At 45.2% G+C, this 12,484-nt stretch overlaps 1 pseudogene; it reads right to left on the bottom strand.

Moving 5' to 3' along the window:
- Window positions 1-714: 714 nt before the first annotated feature.
- Window positions 715-12,258, bottom strand: LOC125983604 (myosin-2-like; annotated as a pseudogene).
- Between the last annotated feature and the right edge of the window lie 226 nt (window positions 12,259-12,484).

The raw sequence follows: 12,484 nt of genomic DNA, 5'->3' as shown, positions 1-12,484 counted from the left end.
TGAGCGAGCTTCAGTTGGGAAACCATCACCGATGCACTGTTAAACTGCAAAGTTTAGCTGTTTACTTGAAAAATTGACCCCCCTGTCATTATTAAAAAATAAACTAAAATAACAAAAGAACAACTCTGGCCCAAGGTTAGAGGCCCAACTTGTTTCCAAGTTAGAGGGCGACGGCAACACATGCGGGCTGCATTTAGCTGGGGAGAGTGTGGGAAACCTAAGGAGGTGCGGACTGCAAGTGGGAACACCAGCGATGGCCCCTGAATTTGGTTCCTGGTACTTCACTGAGAACTTCTTTGCATTAATCCAAGTCATAACCTCTCTACCGTCTGACCAACCAATCAAAACACAGCAAAACAACAATGACATTGAAGGCCAGCACTCTCACTCTATCCTACATGTACTGGTAGCAGTGCATCACAAGTGGACCAACATCTTTATGTCCATATGTCTGCTCATGGGATGACCAATCCAGTCAGCCTGCTCTTGATCTTGGCCAATGGACGCCAGCAAGCGTGCTGACAGGTTGGCGGATGGCGTCTGTCCTCTACTTGTCCATGTTGGACGTGTCCAACCTTCGTCAGCTCCCTGCTGACAGACACAGGTGCTCAGCCGTAACTTTAACTCTTCTGGCATTCTTCTCACGCTTTCACTTTGGCACATGAGACGTAGTATCAGTGTTGCTGTGATTGCACATGATATCAAGACTTTGGGTACAGCACTTGTAAAAGCTTTTATTGGAGAAATACGTACATTAGCAAATGTTGAAAGCACAAGGTTGGAGAACATGTTTGCGGTTGGAGCTTGAAATTCATTCAAGCAACTTTGACAAGATACGTAAATAAAATGTATGACGATTAGTACTATTATCATAAGCCTCTCCAAAGTAGGACCACACCTAGACTTAAAATTGTAATCTTTTATTTTGCAAAACAAAACAAAAAAGTTGACCAAACTGCATCTTGTAACTTAAAACACTTGTAAGTCTGTTTACCGCTGTATTCCACCGCTGGCTAACGTTGCACATCAGACATCTTTCTACTCCACTTTGCCGACAATGTCGCGGCTCTTGGCTCGTAGTTTATTCAACTGCGACTCTGCAACGTCTGCTCGTTCCTCAGCCGCCTCCAGCTCGTGCTGTACTTTCCGTAACTTGGCCTGCTGGGTGCTCGTTTGTTCCTCCTAAAGATCAGAGATAGCTAAAGTCCTCGGACACCTAACCCTGCCACAGGATGGTGCCAAAGTAATGCTTGCTTCTACATGCAGAATGAAAATATTGGTCAGGGCCACTCACCGCCTCCTCACTCTGCAGTTTGTATACTTTGACTTTCAGCTGCAGTTTGTCAACTAGATCCTGAAGTCTGGCCACGTTCTTCTTCTCCTCTTCTCCCTGGAACAAAGGAGAAAAATGATTAGGATTATTATGTTTCCTTGGACCTGCCGTTCGGCACCAGGATGACCCTCTGACCTGAAATGTCAGCTCTTTAATCTTCCGCTCATGTTTGCGTACGACTTTCATGGCCTCGCAGCCACGTTTCTGCTCCGCCTCCAGTTCCTTTTCCAACTCCCGAACCTGAAGAAATTCAAATCATTCATCTGTGTTGTTTGTAGACTGCAAATAATGAGGGAAAGGTCAGAATCAGAATCAGCAAATAGGACTAAACCGCGCGTGCCTAACAGAAAATATGCGGAGGTCTGCTGGACTTTGCTATTATGTTATCTTTGAAATGTTCTCACCCGCTTGTCCATTTTCTGGAGCTCCTTCTTCCCACCCTTCATGGCAAGGCTTTCAGCCTCATCCAGACGCTGCTGCAGGTCCTTCACCATCACCTCCAGGTTCTTCTTCATCCTCTCTAGATGAGCGCTGGTGTCCTGCTCCTTCTTCAGCTCCTCGACCATCATAGCCGCCTGGGTGAGGTATTTGTCAGCTGTAAATCAGATCGTGGCGTGAATGACAAAAGGATGGCGGCGTTTACATCTGCGATGGCTTTCTTGGCCTTCTCATCGGTGTTCTTTGCCTCCTGGACTGTGTCCTCCATCTCTGATTGCAGCTGAGCCAATTCGCTCTCCATCTTCTTTTTAGAGTTCAGGAGGCCGATATTCTGCATCATAACATTGGTAAGACTTTTCATTGCATAACTCAGAAAATGGATCAAACAGTCCTGAAACTAGGTGCTTGTCTTTCTAAGAGAAAGTTCTAGTCTTGAGAGACTGGTCAAATGCCAAGTGTAGGTTTTAGTCCCAGGATGAGGTTCTCAACCACAAGAAGCTAAATGTCTGATGTCCTCACCTGCGAGTGTAGCAGCTGAGTCCTCTCGCTAGTGTCCCTCAATTCGTGCTCAGCCAGCTTGCGACTTCGCTCCGCCTGCTCCAAAGCCGCCGTCACCTCTTCAATCTCGGTTGTCATCAGAATGTTACGGCGTTCTGTGATGGCTAGCTGTTCCTTGATGTCCTCCTGACTGTGGAGTGCTTCATCTAGGTGGACTTGTGTGTCCTTGAGCATTCACAACAATGTACTCACGTGATTGAAAACCGACAGATACACACACACGCATGAGACCACTCGCAAGTTGTGAGCTTGGACATGAAATTGATTAAACTCATAAGTCAAGGTGTCACTGTATTTTGGTTTCTCAGTGCAAAACTGGCATGCAAACCTTCAACTGGATTTGAAGGTTCCTCATTTGCTTTGTGGCCTCAGAAGCTTGGCGGTTAGCGTGGCTGAGCTGAATCTCCATCTCGTTTATGTCCCCTTCCATCTTCTTCTTCATCCGGAGGGCATCGTTACGGCTGCGTGTCTCGGCCTCCAGGGTGCTCTGCAGGGCGTCCACGGTCCTTTGGTGGTTCCTCTTCAACTGGTCTATCTCTTCATCTTTCTCTGCCACCTTTCTTTCAACCTCTAATTTGAGCTGGTTCAGCTCCAGTTCAAGGTGAAGAATTTTGGCCTCCTCGTGTTCCAGAGATGACTGCAGGAAAAACAGATAGTAAGTCAAATAGCTACTGTGTATAAAAAAAAAAATATTGATCCAACTTAAAAATAAAAACGTAGCCACAAACCTCAACTTCTTCGAGTGCCACCTGAGTGTCTTTCTTCTCCTGCTCAGATTGCTTTGCAGTTTTCTCTAGCTCGCGCATTATTTTAGCCGACTGTCCGATGTTCTCGCTGATGTCTGTGATCTCCTCTGAGTAAAAGAATAAGAGTAAACATCACTACGTCTCCACAAGATAAGATGACTCCACAATTGTGTTCCACTCTTACGTTGAAGGTTTTTATTCTCTCTCTTCATGCTCTCCAGGTGCTCCAAAGCTTCTTCGTATGAATTCTTGAGTTTAAAGACTTCGGTGCTAAGAGCTCTGGACTCTTTCTGAGACACTTCCAGATCTGAATGACTCTCCTCACACTTCTGCTTCCAGTCAGACAGGACCTACAACATCAAGAATCAATTATCAGCAAAGGTTGAATGGAGATGACTTCTTGTTTGGCGGAGATCTAAAAGTCAGCTCAAAACTTTAGGTCTTTTTGCAAAATCCGATTGTCTCATTCCAAATAACAAGAAGAGGAAATAAGAAGAAGCAGCCTAACAATCTGAAGGCCACATACCCTGTCAAAGTTTCTCTGTTTCTTATCCAAGGTAGCATTGGCTGCATTTGCCCTTTCAAGCTCTACCATCAGGTCCTCCACCTCAACCTGCAACCTCTGCTTGGTCTTCTCCAGGGACGCACTTTTCGCATTTGCCATCTCTGTCGACTCCTCGTATTCCTGCAGTCGTTGGACCAACCTCTTCCTGTGGATCACAGAGAAATAGTTGAAGTGGAAGGAGCGATTGACTGGTAAAATATATTGACTGATGAAACTGAGAGCTTGCATGCAGTATGCAAGCATTGTTTGAAACACAAACTTGGTCCTTACTTGGCTTCCTCCAATTCCTCGGTGCGCTGTATGGCATCTGTCTCATACTTGCTTCTCCACTGGGCCACGTCACAGTTAGCCTTGGAGAGGGAACGCTGCAGTTCAGCTTTTGCCTCCTGTTCCTCTTCATATTGTTCCCTTAGAAGATCGCAGTCGTGACGGGAAGACTGACAACTGTGTGCGAGGGCATTTTTTTCCTATAAAAAAACAATAATACAATGTGTGTGTTTGTATGTATATGGTACCGTATTTCCGGACTATAAGGCACACCTAAAAACCTCAAATTTTCTCAAAAGCCGACAGTGCGCCTTATAGTCCAGTGCGCCTTATATATGGACCAAATTCCGGTCTAAATTTAAACTGGCCCGAAGCATTGTGTCATAAAATCAATCATAAGTGGCCCGCTGAAGACTATGAATCATCAATCAAAAAGACTATGGATCATTATTTTATGATTATAAAGTAATTTGTTGCGTCTGAAGTTGAAATAAAAAAGATAAAATGGAGAATGATTTGATTTGGATTAAAAATCTGACCTGATGCACCCTGGCCTGTTTACTGCTGTCACAAACACCAATATCACCCTTCTTATTCATACAACAATAACAACAATAAAACAAACTTAATACATCTAATGAAAAATTCATTCAACTTTCATAAAATTGTTAATTTGTTATTATTTTAATCTTTAACTTTTCTGGTAGTGCAATTGACAACAGATTCTCATTTGCAATATCAACCTATCTGCAAAGGATATAGTAAAGGATATAGTTACATATTTACAAGTTCATTCACAATGGTAATGGTTCATGGAATGTCGGTGTCAATGGTCAGGCCCTATACAGGACTGTCTCAGAAAATTAATGCATTAATGGTGCGCCTTATAGTCCGATGCGCCTTATATATGGACAAAGTTTTAAAATGGGCCATTTATCGAAGGTGCGCCTTATAGTCCGGTGTTCCTTATAGTCCGGAAAATACGGTACCCTGAGGTCCAGCCCACCCAAAAACACAACCAACTATGACCGTAGAACGCAGACCTTAATTTCTTCATCCAGACGTCTCTTGAGTTCTTCAATCTGATGACTGATGGCTGCTTTGCTTCTGTTCATCTGGTTTAGTGCAGCTTCTTTCTCCTCCACCAGTCGAGAAAGTTCGCCTACTCAAACAACAAAAAACATAACTTGGCACTGGAGTATAAAAGATGAAAACTTGCTGGTGTCAAATCAGTACTTCTATTATTTTTTTTGTCCAACCCAAGTATCTCTACTTTCTGAATACTTCTGTCACCTGTGCCATGAACTGACCATTCTCCGTCTGCAGTCGTGCAGTGGTAGTGGCGTAGTCGCTGAGGGTTCTCTGGGCTTCATCCACCTTGGTCTTGTACTCGCTATTTTGTTCTTCAAGGTTGCGGCAGGTCCTCTCCATGTTGGACTGGAACGTTCCACTCTGTGAGCGCCTTCTAGCACAGGAAACCTCTCACGCAAATCCCATTTCTTACCTTGCTCTTCACAACAGTCTCCATATGGCTCGCCATGTCCTCGAGCTCCATCTTCAGTTCACTTTTGTCCTTCTCTAGCTTTTGCTTGATTCGCTGTAGATTGTCAATTTGTTCTCTGAGGTGTGCGACGCTGTCCGCCTGCTTCTTGCGTAGAGCCGCGGTGACGGCTTCGTGCTGTAGGGTGGCCTCTTCCAGGTCACGACGCAGCCTCTGTAACTCGGCCTCACGCTTCTTGTTCATCTCCAGCTGAGCGTTGGTGGCTCCTCCAGCCGCCTCCAGCCTCTCGTTGATCTCCTCCAGCTCCCTGCAGAGATCCGACCTTTGCTTCTCCGCTTTGGCCCTGATGGCACGCTCTGATTCTGTTTCTTCCTCCAGCTCACCTATGCGAGCCTATGGAAAACATTCGCTTCACTCTAGCGTCAATGATGAACACTTTTAAAAATGCACTACTCACAAAAAGTTGGCTATGTGGTGAAATTCAAATATTGATAAAAATTGTTTGACCTTCTCTTCTCTCAACAGTTGGTCAAATTAAGTCCACTTGTAAACGTTATAGCGCATTTTAAGATCATCCCAAAATATCACCCCTGAGATCTCCAAACTTTAGTGAGTAGTATATATGCATACTGTCTGCAAGCAAACCTGAAGTTCTTTAATCTGCTTTTGCAGCTGCGTGGTGAGGGCTTGCTCATCCTCCACTTTGTTGTGCAGGTTTCTGATTTCCAAATCTTTTCTGAAGAATGAATATAGTTGAGTTTCCTCAGATAGAACCGAAATCTAACATGTTATATGGAAGATACTCTCAAAAACAATATAAAACTGTATAAGACACGGTACTTATTGAGTCCGTCCTCCATCTGCATCTTCTCATTCTCAAAGTCCATAATGGTCTCCTGACTCAGCTTCAGGTCTCCCTCGAGCTTTCTTCTGGATCGCTCCAAGTCAGCTCTCACTTTCTTCTCCTGCTCCAGTAAGCCCTCCAGCTGATAGAGACAAACAAGTCTGCACCTCATCGAGACACTATTGAGGAGCAGACCTGTTGAATTTGTGGGAAACCTACATCGTCAACCTGTTGCTCCAACTTAATCTTTGTCTTCATTAGAACATTGGCTTTATCTTCTTCAGTCTGGAGGTCATCACGCGTCCGCTCGTGAACCTCCTGCAAGGCTTTATAGTCCTTGGAGGACTTCATCAGATTATCCTCCAACATGGTTACCTCCTCCATCAAGTTCTTGACCTACATAACAGAAGAAATAGAATAAAAATGCCCGAGTTGCAAATTCTTGGAAGATGTGTTGGTAACCTTGTTTTCTGTAGCATGTTTCTCCTTCTCGACTTTGGCAACGATCAGCTCCAGATCGTCGACGTCCCGTTTGAGCTCCGCACTTTCATCCTCCAGCTTTCGCCTCCTTGCCGTAATGTCTGCATTGATCTCCTCTTCTTCTTCCAACCTTTCTGAGAATTCTTTGACTTTAGCCTCCAGATGAATCTTACTCTTGATCAGACCTTCACACCTCTCCTCGGCATCGCACAGGTTCTCCCGTTCCTGCAGTACATCAAGTAAGTTTTAAGCAAGTCCTAAGTGACTGTCGCAACATTTTTGCAATTCAAGTGATGGTTAAACTAACTATCAAGCAATTTGAGTCAAGTCATTGTCCCCCAGCTCTGCTCTGGACCTCCTTCAGCTTCACATTAAATATTTCCCAAAATATGTGTTGACATACTGCTTGGATTTGAAAGTGAAGATCATTCTTTTCCTGGACGAGCCCCACTGTTTTCTCCTCCATGTCTTTCCTTCGAGCCTCAGACCTGGCCAGGTCCTCCTTGAGCCGTGCAAGTTCCTCTCTCAAACTCTGCATCTCCTTCTCTGCCTCGGCACACCGCAGTAGAGGTTTGATCTTGAAGAAGAGCCTCATCCAAGGCCAATTCTTCACGTTCATGAATGAGCGGATGTTGTACTGAATGATGAAAATGGACTCTCTGGAGAGCGCCCAACGTGGACAACATTTCAGTAGCCAATAACTCAAACCCTTTGGGCATGAACATTAGCTATTACAACAGTACTGTAGTTATGGATTGTAGACATTTGAAGGCAGCAGTCACACGGTAACACAAAATTGAGTCCGTTACAAGATAATGTGGTTCTGTTATTTGTGTAATTAGGGAAATGAGTCTGTGTCTCAAAGACCTTTTCTTTGCCATCTCCTTGAGCTTCAACCTGGTGACGTAACCTCTGGCCACAGCCTGGATACGAGTCAACAACACGGCCAGACGCTCATCCCTCATCTCTTCGAGAAGGCCCAGGAGGCCTGCCTTGAAGAAGACCTGTAGGGAGTTAAGAGCATCAGCAGCAGCGCAAAAGAGCAACCACCATCTAAGCTTTCTGATGAATACCTTTGTATATCCAAATCTGTACTGGGCGTGGTCCACGTCAATGGAAGACAGTAGTTTCTCTGATGCCTTCTTACTGTCCATGAACTGTCCCTCAGGGATGGCGCTGGCATTAAGAATCCTGTACCTAGTGTAAAAGTACAGTAAACCCCCCACTATAGCAGAGCTTTTAGTCTTTCGGAACGGGGGTTCACTGTATGATCGTAGCAGCAGATGTGCTACCTCTGTCTGAAGTCTCCATAGAGGATTCTACTGGGGAATCCCTTCCGACAGATCCGGATTCCTTCCAGTACCCCGTTACAGCGAAGCTGATGCAGAACCAGATGGTGGTCCATGGCCCCTGTGAGAACAATCCTGGTGTTAGCTTGTCTTCACACTGATTTGTATTTGTCCTTACCAGGAGTCTTTGTCTCATTAGGGATGATGCATCTGACAAAGTGTGGATGTGTGGACTTGAGGTTGGCCATCAGCTTGTTGAGGTTTTCCTGTAGGAAGTCAACAATGAAGGAAACAATTTTTTTTTTTAGTATTTTCAGGCACAGCAGATGGTTGAACTGGTTATCAAACTGGTTATCCACTTGATTCTTTCTCCTAAACTCTTGTTACCCTAAAAAGTGCAGAGACCGTCTGGAAAGATGAACCCTTTCTCTTGAAGCTTTTCTTGCTTCCATCAGCTACAATGACAAACCAACATGTGATGAAATAGTGTGTGTTTTGGTTGTGCTACTTTTGCGATTCGTGAGCAGAGAACTGACCGTCCGCTGAGGAGTATGTCGCAAAGAGCTGGGAGAGCAACTTGATGGATGATTTTTGGTATAATTGCACCACAGTGTCGTTCAATGGGTCCTTGTTCTTCTCCAACCAGCCGCTGAGGTTATAGTCCACCGTGCCAGCATAGTGCATTAGTGAGAAGTGAGCTTCGGACTTTCCTTTGGAAGGTTTGGGCTTCTGGAAGATGGTGTTCTTGCTCTGGTGTTGGTCGTAAAGTTTGTTCTTAAAGGACATGTCCGTGGCCTTTGGAAACATGCACTCCTCTTCCAGAATGGAGAAGATACCCATTGGCTGCATGATGGAAAGTTGACAAGATTCATTGAGTGTCGATAAGGAGTCAGGAATTCAACAATGCAAAAATGTGACAAGGGTTGCTTAAAAGACGGAATAACATGTGATGGACCTTCTCAATAAGCTCGATGCAGGCTGCCAGGTCCAGGCCAAAGTCAATGAACTCCCATTCGATGCCTTCCTTTGTGTATTCTTCTTGTTCTAGCACAAACATGTGGTGGTTGAAGAACTGCTGCAGCTTCTCGTTGGTGAAGTTGATGCACAGCTGCTCCAGACTGTTCATCTGTATTTAACACAGTATTTCATCAATAATGACAATTGGCCAATTATGAACGTTTGTAAATAATGGGCAGGGGGTTGCGCACTGAGGAACTGAAGACATCATGGTGAATTAGATGTAATACCAAGAGTGTTTGTAGTTACGTACCTCAAAAATTTCAAACCCTGCAATATCCAACACGCCAATAAAGTGTTGCCTCGGGAGTTTGGTATCAAGCTGCTGGTTGATCCTGGTGACCATCCACAGGAAGAGCTTCTCATACACAGCCTTGGACAGGGCACCCATAGCGTTGTTCACCTGGGAACCACAGCAGGGTATCAATTCAGGTGGGTTAGTAGTAGTTTGACATGGAAAGCATGTAGGAAGTGTACCTGTTGAGGCGTCTGGCCTTTAGTGACATACTCATTGCCGACCTTTACCCTGGGGTTGCACAGAGCCTTGAGCAGGTCAGCGGAATTCAGCCCCATGAGGTAGGCAACTTTGTCAGCCACTGTGAGATGAGATTAGAAGCTGTTGTCTCGTGGTCATTTGGCATTCTTCTGATGGAAAAACACCGTGGGACTTTACCTTCAGTGCCATCAGGTTCAGCTTGTTCTTCACGCTGCTTCTGCTTGAACTTCATGTTCCCGTTATGCATCACAGCTCCAGTAAGCTTGTAGATGCCAAGCTTTTCTTCTGCGTTGAAGCCCAGGATGTCGATGGCACTCTGGGGTACACGGCATCAAGTTTAGCCCTTGCAATTCTATTCGACTAAAAGTGCCTGTGACCGTTTCAAAACGTACATCTGTGGCCATTAACTCGTCCGCATCATTGATGCTCGGCACGCTGATCTCGCCTTGGCTTATGAAGGGATAGTCGAAAGGATTGGACGTGATCAGCAGCATGTCTGGAAGAGGAACAACAGCAACTTGATCGGTGCACCGTCACAGCTTGTCATCTAAAGTGAGGTTTTACCGATGAGATCAGGCTTCTTGTTGGACATGATCTGGTAGAAGATGTGGTAGCTCCTCTCTGCTGGCAGTTGGAAGGTCACCCGGGATTTCTCCAACAGATCTAAATCAAACATGCTCTTTATGTGTTAGGTGCTCCAGCCATGTTAAGGTAGCAGTTATTTGAAGGGTTAGCATCACCATAACATCGATGCTGATTTACCTTAACCCGAATTAAGGGTTTTGCATTATTGTTAGCATTGAGCTAGCAATAAAAGGGCATCCATTGTGTTGCATTTTATGGACAACGAAAGCAAACGTACACGTTTCGATATCAGCCGATGCCAACCTGCCCTTTGTCCCAAAGTGGATCCGGATAAATTTCCCCTGCAGAAAGATTTTGAATCATCATTTAGTTTTGTGCTAATCACTTGTGATGTTTGTGATTTATGAAAGCATATCTGTGCCACCTAAGTTTGAATTTCAATTCATATATTTTCAGACTTTTTATGTGTTGATTTTGTTTTAGTATTTTTTGGGTGGAAAGATTTGGATGGTGAAAATAATTGTGTGAAAAAAACCATTTCAAATTTTTAAGGTGCAGATAGATTTGCATAGTAATTGAAGATGTGCTGTGTAGATGAATAAAAGGTTCTCATTATTGAAGATTAGAGGCACATTGTGACATGATCCCAAGGAAACAGGTGGAGTCGGAGCTCACAAATCGAGATGAGTTGTCATTCCTCACAGTCTTGGCATTCCCAAAAGCTTCCAGCAGAGGGTTGGCTTGGATGATTTGATCCTCTAGCGTTCCCTGATAGTGAGGACATTGAACTCAGCTCAGATTTTTGAATATGCTTACTCCTATTTGTAAGGCTTCACCTGCACTTTGTCAGGAAGTTGCTCCTTCTTACTGGAGTCTCCCAACGATGCGATTGTCGCAAAGTATTGGATCACTCGCTTGGTGTTGACTGTCTTGCCCGCGCCGGACTCGCCTCTAACACCATAAAGGGACAATGAGCATGCCACTAGATGTGGTCAAGTGGGACATTTTTAGAAAAGTGTTTGATGAGGTTGCGCATAACTCACGTGATGAGGATAGATTGATTCTCTCGATCTGAAAATAGAAATTACATGCGAAGTAAGTTTGAGTTTGATTAGGTTGTGGGAGTTCCGTCTGTACAGTCTACAGTATTTGCGGGATTTGATGGAGTTCACCTGTGAGCATATACTGGTAGGCATTGTCAGAAATTGAGAAGATGTGCGGGGGGGCCTCCTGACGCTTCCTCCCGCGATAAGCCGCCACCACTTCGGGGTTGTAGACGGGCAACCACTTGTACGGATTAACGGTCACGCAGAAAAGACCAGAGTATGTCTAGGGGAAGCAGACAAAGTATTAGCACTCTGAATAAGTGTTCAAATGGCTTTCCCAAGGCGCTTGCCCTCACGTAAATCATCCAGGCAGCATATCGCTCTTTGAGGTTGAAGAGCACGGCCGGCTCGTGAAGATGCGTCAGACGAGCCATATCCTCGATTTTATCGAACTTTGGCGGGTTCATGGGCCGAAGGTCGTCCTGATGCACCGTCACCATCTGAACACAACAATGTACTGGAGTGGATTTTATGACAAGGGTATATTGACAAACACCTGACTGGTCGCCAGTCTGCCATGGCACATATAGTTAGTTAGGGAAGGGACAAAACGGGCCCCAAATAGTCCCACCTTGCCGCCTTCCGTCTCCACGCTGACGCTGGTGCCATTTTGGCTTGTTATCTTGCCCTTCACGTACTCGTGTTTGGGGTCGGGTACAAAGACGGCCACCTTGGCGTCGAACGGCATGTTCTGGGCCGCGATTCGTTCCCGCTCAGTTTTGCGCAGGTAGGGTGCGGCCAGCCCAAATACTTCCATCTCGGCATCACTCATCTTCTCTCTCGGGATTCTTGTGGCATCAGCAAGAGGGAAATAAAATTGTATGATTAAAAAATCCACAAATCCGTGAGACGACAGAAAGTCAACGGCAATTTGGCGAGGGACGACTATAGATCAAAACAGGTCATTTCTTCCACATGGTCAGGACACTTGATTTCATCTGAAACCAGTGATGTCATACTCACACGAGTGCTGTCTGAGGAAGTCCTTAAGAAGTGGTGAAGATTGTAACCACGCAATTTGCCGACAGTCTCCAGCGCATCAGACCGCAGTCCGCTTTTATACGGGACCCTCGCCTCTTTGTCCGCCTTCCTCTGCTATATTTGGGGCACAACTATTTCCATTTTCTCTATGTTTAGCCAGCGTGTGTCACTTTTAAGCATGTTAACTCTCTGCATCCCGCATTAAAAAGCAATGATCACTCCAGGGCCCCGGCTTACAGGCCTCATTTTGGGGGCTCATGGGAGATTAGGCCGTCGTT

The sequence above is a fragment of the Syngnathus scovelli genome, chromosome 16, assembly GCF_024217435.2.
Source record: "Syngnathus scovelli strain Florida chromosome 16, RoL_Ssco_1.2, whole genome shotgun sequence".
Taxonomy (NCBI): domain Eukaryota; kingdom Metazoa; phylum Chordata; class Actinopteri; order Syngnathiformes; family Syngnathidae; genus Syngnathus; species Syngnathus scovelli.
This window is presented reverse-complemented; position numbering and strand designations above follow the sequence as displayed.